Genomic DNA, 6,925 nt, shown 5'->3' with positions numbered 1-6,925 from the left:
GTCGTCGTTGGTCATTGCAGGTCAAGAGCAGCGATGCTTGGGGGGAGGCCGACGGCGGGGTAGGAGTTGGGACGGCGGAGAGGGAGGTCTGGGTCAGGGAGGGAGATCTGGGCCGAGGAGAGGGAGGCGACACCGCTTGGGTCGGGGAGAGGGAGAGGGAGGGGAGTGTGCTGCACGATGCTAGGGTTTGGTTGGCCAGCATGCGTTTAGGAGACGTTGGATCTGTATGGTGTGGACGGCTCAGATCGGCTTAGGGGGCGCGATCCGTGGGAAGGGAGGTTCTGCCTTCTGACTGGTCCAAGAAATGTATCATTTAAAATAGTTTCTAAGTGGTAAAAATAGAGGGAATTTGTCAAGCAACTGCCAATAATTTTTTCCAAAAATGGCACCAGTAAAAAATATCACTCAAGTTATACAACATTTTCTGGATAATAACCAACTTGTATGCATTTCCGATATTTCTAGCATTTTTTATCCATTTAAACAAAAAATAATAGTTTGCTCGTAGTTTTTTTGTGAAGGACCTACCATATATTTGTTGCAAAATTGTACCAAATCAATTTTCTAAAATACTACTCCCTCCTTCCATTTATATAGGGCCTAATGTGTTTTTAAGACCGCCTTTGACTATTGACAAGATTAATAGTACATGACATGCACAATGTGAAAGTGATATCATTGAAAGCTCCTTTCACACACGAATTTAACGGTGTGCTTTGTGTAAGTTGCATGTCATATATTATTGCTCTAATATTTGGTCAAAGTTAGCATCGAAAAACACATTAGGCCCTATATAGATGGAAGGAGGGAGTAGGACATATTCAATGCACAATTGACCAAATGGTTGGGTGTAAAAAAATTTGATCCACCTCTCGTGAAAAAGACAAATTTCCGCAGATTCAGTTGGAAGCGTGTCAAATTTGAACTGTAACTACCTCGTAGTTTGCCCTTTATTTTTTACAAAAATCATTTCTAGGTACATAAGTATCTATTTAATCAGAGAAACACCAAAAAAATTCCAAGATTCAACCACTAGCTAGAAACGGTCATTCCCGCCGTTTTGACCGCATTTTGAAACGGGCATAAAAAATTCAAATAAAATCAAAATATTGGGAAACCTTCGCATTGTTTCATTATTTGTGGCCAAGTTTCCAGGAAAAGTAATAAACTTGTAATAAGGCAATTATTTTAAAAAAGTGTTCTCAGAAACGAGCTATCACGTGTGGAGATCAATGGCTTTCAAGCCAAATGATCAATCTTATGGCCACATTCATGACATAGTTTGTTCAAATGATCTCATATTGTGCACAAGGGTGCATCTTGGAATGACAAACAATGTTCCCTAAGGAAGTTTTCGTTTTCTTTGGACGAAAAAACCATTTTCCATTTTTCGAGTGCCCAAAAGGAGGGTTTTTTGTGAAGGACCTCCCAAATAATTGTTGCAAATTTGGACCAAATAAATTTTCTAAAATACAAGGATATATTTAATGCACAATTGACAAAATGGTTGGGTGGAAAAAGTTTTGATCCACCTCTCGTGAAAAGACAAATTTCCGCCAATTCACCTGGAAGCGGGTCAAATTTGAACTACACCTGCCTCATAGTTTGCTATTTATTTTTTCCAAAAATCATTTGTAGGTACATAAGTATCTATTTAATCAGAGAAACACCAAAAAAAATTAAGATTCAACCACTAGCTAGGAACGGTCATTCCCGCCGTTTTGACTGCATTTTGAAACGGGCATAAAAAATTCAAAAAAAATCAAAAAATTGGGAAACCTTCGCATTGTTTCATTATATATGGCCAAGTTCCTAGTAAAAATAACAAACTTGTAATACGGCAATTGTTTTAAAAAAGTGTTATCAGAAATGAGCTATCATGCGTGAAGATTCATGGCTTTCAAGCCAAATGATCAATCCTATGGTCACATTCATGGCATAGTTTGTTCAAATGATCTCATATTGTGCCCAAGGGTGCATCTTGGAATTACAAACAATGTTGCCTAAGGAATTTTTCGTTTTCTCTGGACGAAAAAACCATTTTCCATTTTTCGAGTGCCCAAAAGGAGGGTTTTTTGTGAAGGACCTCCCAAATAATTGTTGCAAAATTGGACCAAATCATTTTTATAAAATACTAGGCCATATTTAATTCATAATTGACCAAATGGTTGGGTGTAAAAAGTTTTGATCCACCTCTCGTGAAAAAGACAAAATTCCGCCGATTCAGCTGGAAGTGGGTCAAATTTGAACTGTAGCTGCCTTGTCGTTTGCTCTTTATTTTTGCCAAAAATCATTTTTAGTTACATAAGTATCTATTTAATCAGAGAAACACCAAAAAAATTCCAAGATTTAACCACTAGCTAGGAACGGGCATTCCCGCCGTTTTGACCGCATTTTGAAACGGGCATAAAAAAATCAAAAAAAATCAAAAAAATGGAAAACCTTCGCATTGTGTCATTATATATGACCAAGTTACCAGGAAAAACAATAAACTTGTAATACGGCAATTCTTTTAAAAAAGTGTTATCAGAAATGAGCTATCATGCGTGAAGATTCATGGCTTTCAAGCCAAATGATCAATCCTATGGTCACATTCATGGCATAGTTTGTTCAAGTGATCTCGTATTGTGCACAAGGGTGCATATTGGAATGGCAAAAATTGTTGCCTAAGGAAGTTTTCATTTTCTTTGGACGAAAAAACCATTTTCCATTTTTCGAGTGCCCAAAAGGAGGTTTTTTTGTGAAGGACCTCCCAAATAATTGTTGCAAAATTGGACCAAATCAATTTTATAAAATACTATTACATATTTAATACACAATTGACAAAATGGTTGGGTGTAAAAAAATTTGATCCACCTCTCGTGAAAAAGACAAATTTCCGCCAATTCATCTTAAAGCGGGTCAAATTTGAACTGCAGCTGCCTCATAGTTTACTATTTATTTTTTTCCAAAAATCATTTATAATTACATAAGTACCTATTTAATCATAAATACATGGTTTGGTGGCGATACGTCGAGGTTTGGGCGGTGGCCGAGGCCCCCAACTCTAGAGCGCGTAAACTCGCATGCCCGCCGCGTGGTCACCGCGTGACCGTGGTGTTGCCATGTGTTATGGGAAGCCTAGGCATGTCTAGCGGGTTGGGCACTCCCCAGGTAGGTGCTAGGAAGAAAATTACAACATAAGATTCTCACGAGGAGACCGATCGATGCTCAAACATGAATTAGCAGCCAGGTGTTTGATTAGAGGTACAGGAAATGTACATGGCTAATGGGCGTGAGTTTTGGCTGAGGATGATCAGTTACTATGAAGATCGTCTTCACAAATTTTCAGCTCAAAAGGAGGAGCCTCGGTGGTACTTGCTTTGCAAACTACCACACTGGACATAACTACGAATGTTGAAGCTCGGCTCAAAATAATGAATGGATTGAGCTGGCATTTGGTGGAGGATGGTTATTTGGGCATAGGAAAGCATTGTAGAAAATGGATACTATTTGGACATGCCAAAGTGGTACTTCCTTCACAAACTGTTGTTTTGAACAGAATAGGAAAATGAATATTTCTGAATTATTTTTGAACTAGGCAAGGAAGGTTTTTACATATTTGACGAAGATATGACCCGAAGAATTTATGAGATTTTTTTTGGGAATTTTGGTAATGACAGAAATATTGGTTGCTTCACAACCTAGGGCAAAAACTGCCACATGAACATGACACCTAGGCAAAACTGATGAGGTGGCGCCTAGTCATAGCAACCCACCACAATTTACAAGGCTATGACCATCTATATTGGTCGTTGACAACTAGAAATAAGGCAGCGGACTAGCGCTGTTTGCTTTATGACCTTTTCGTGTAAGGAAATTACGACCTTTCTGACCAAAATGGTCGCAATGGTTTAGGGTTTCGAGCCCCCCGAACAGCTTTTGACCAATTGGTCTGAAATGGTCATAGATCTACGACCAATTCTTCCAGGATCACTGACAGAAGGTCACTAGTTGACATATTTCTTGTAGTGATTCCATCACAAATCTGAAATTTCTTCTTCTATGCTTTCAAGCTTTGTCGGGCCTTAAAATCAACTTCTCTAAGAGCGAGGCTATTGTGACTGGGGTACCTACTATGGAGGCGTAGCGGGTGGCCCACCTTCTGAATTGCTCTCTCGGGTCTTTCCCTCTTAAATATTTGGGCCTACCCATTTCCCCTCTTAAACTGTTGGCTAAGGACTTTGCCCCGGCTGTGTCTAAAGTTGGCAATAGAGTTCTGCTGTGGCGAGGTCGGTACAATTCCCAGGCGGGCAAGGTTGCCCTCACCAACTCCTGCCAAATGGGATTCTACCTGCTGTCCGAAGGCACGCACTCGGGCTTTGATAAGCACAGGGTGCCTTCTTCTGGAATTCTTCCGATAATAAACGCAAGTATAGGATGTTGAAGTGGGATCTCATTTGTAGACCCAAGAACATGGGGGGTCTTGGTATCATTAACACCAGAATCATGAATAAATGCCTTTTGCTTAAATGGTGGTGGAAGATTATGGCACTCGATGACCGCCCAGCTTGGCTCAATCTCCTCAAAGCGAAATACTTCCCCTCCTCCAGCCCTATGTTTGCCCCCGCCTCTGGTGGCTCTCAATTTTGGCGCCAGCTGGTTAGCATTAGGCCGGCTTTCCAGTCCCTTGTGAAGTTCGTCGTCCGTAATGGTAAATCCACGCGTTTTTGGTTAGACTGGTGGGTTGGGGACACCACGTTGGCGGTGGCCCACCCGACTCTGTTTTCGTTTTTGCTGATCCCGAGATCTCAATCTTTGAGATCTCGGCTCAGGGTTGGGTTTTAGATTTCCGGCGCTCTCTTTCCCGTGTAGAGTTGGAAGATTGGCATCGTCTTATTGCCTGCTTCCCCCTGCTCTCGGAGGAAGAGGACTCCGTTGCTTGGCCCCACTCCTCCTCAGGGCGTTTTTCGGTAAAGTCGGCGTATTCAAAACTTATAGCTGGTACCCGCACTGACAAGTTTAAGTACATTTGGTCTGCCCGCATCCCTCCCAAGATCAAGATCTTCTTCTGGCAAGCTCACTGTCGCAAACTTCCAGCGGCTGGCAAAATTAAGAAGAGAAATGGTCCGGACTCGGACTCCTGCCAGCTCTGCGGTACCCTGGAGAATACTGAGCACATCTTTTTCCAGTGCTCTTTGGCTAAATTCATTTGGAGTTTCATTAGACTTTGGCTTGGGACTAATTGGAACCCTTCCTCCTTTGAGGATTTGCGACAGTGCATCAATTCCCTAGCAGGGCGTTCTAAGAGGGTTTTCATGGTGGGTTGGGCTGCGATCTGTTGGGCGCTCTGGACTACTAGGAACAAGTTCACTATTGAACATATATTCCCAACTAACCTAGTCAGTTGCTTATTTAAAACCAATGTCTTTTTGCAGCAGTGGAGATCATTGAGTAAGGATGGGGATCTAGAGGCTTTCGACGTTATGCTTTCCAAAATGAAATCTACGGCTTCTTCCCTGCTGCGACACTCTAGGCGGACGCTTCCTTAGTGATTTGGTTGTTGGTTTGGCTGGCCTGCGTGTCAAGATAGGCTGGTTGCCTTGTACCCGTACTTCGTTTCGGTTCTGATAAATTCTTGTGGTTCTTTGGTTTGGTTTGGCTGTAACTCTGCCCGGTGGCTTTATTTATAAAGTCGGGCTATCGCCTTTTATCTAAAAAAATAAATAAAAAGGATACAAAACAACAAAGAGAAAAAAAGGAAAATATTTTTGCTGTTGTGCTTTTAAAAAGGTTCATGGTGTATTTTAATATTGTGCATACAAAAAAGGTAGTCTTGTATTTAATCAATATTCACAGGTATTCGTGGTTATTTCTGGATCACTTTTACTAATTCTATTCCAAGTTGGCAAGTTGCTTGTGTCTCAAAATTCAGCTCCATCTCTTTCTTATATTTCTCTCGAAAAGAGCTCTATCTCGTACATGGGACATACGAGCATCTCCAACAGATCCCAAATACTTCATCTGAAATAGTGTGTTTTAAGCATGGAAAATGATAATAAAAATATGAAGAAAAAATAAACTATAAAATAATGTGGTTGGATGGTTAGGTGGACAGTAGTATTTCCTAGCCAATCAGGGTTCAAGTCCTGGTGTTCGCATTTATTCATGGGTTTATAGGATCTGGGGCGATGCGTGCTCAGTGGGAGGAGACGTTCCTATCGAATACGAGGCGTTTTTGATGGCTTCTTCAATCTCAAGATGATATGCCGGCTCAGTCTCTCGGAGGTGCTCATAGGGGTAGGATGTACGTGTATGTTCATAGAGATGAGTATGTGCGTATATATAAGCGTCTACATTTGTACTGTGTCTCAAAAAAAGTACAAAACAAAGAGAGAGAAAAAGAAAAATCATATACAGATAAATAATAAATGTAAATGCTTCGAAGTATAATAAAGGAAAATAAGAAAAAGGGAAAAGGTGAAGGAAAAAAAAACGAGTAACATGAGTAAAGCTACACATACGGGGATTTTACAGGCTCTTACGGAGTTGATCCAATGTGGCACTTTATAATTGGGTGTCAATTGAGGAATTAAATGGGCATGTTTAGTTTATTGGAAGGTGCCCGTCAGAGCCTGCAGGAGACCGTATGTCTAGTATTTTTTAAGCAACACCCTGCCAAACGGGAACTCCTATTCGCCGCGTTCTGCGGCAACTAGTCGTCCCTTCACACAGGGCGCGCGGCAACTGGGCCGGCCCATTCGAGTTGAACTGAAGCGAGTTGTCTGGCAAAAATGGACAAAAATAATAAGACAAGGGAGCTGGGATTCGAACTCTAGACCAGCTGCGTGTGCACGTATTGAGTTAACCAGTACACCAGGAGAATGTTCTTAACATACTGAGCAGAAGTAATTTAAAAGAACTTTCTTCAGTGGCGAAAACTGAA

This window comes from Triticum dicoccoides, chromosome 7B (genome assembly GCF_002162155.2).
Source record: "Triticum dicoccoides isolate Atlit2015 ecotype Zavitan chromosome 7B, WEW_v2.0, whole genome shotgun sequence".
NCBI classification, from domain to species: Eukaryota; Viridiplantae; Streptophyta; class Magnoliopsida; order Poales; family Poaceae; genus Triticum; species Triticum dicoccoides.
Note: the sequence above shows the minus strand (reverse complement) of the source record.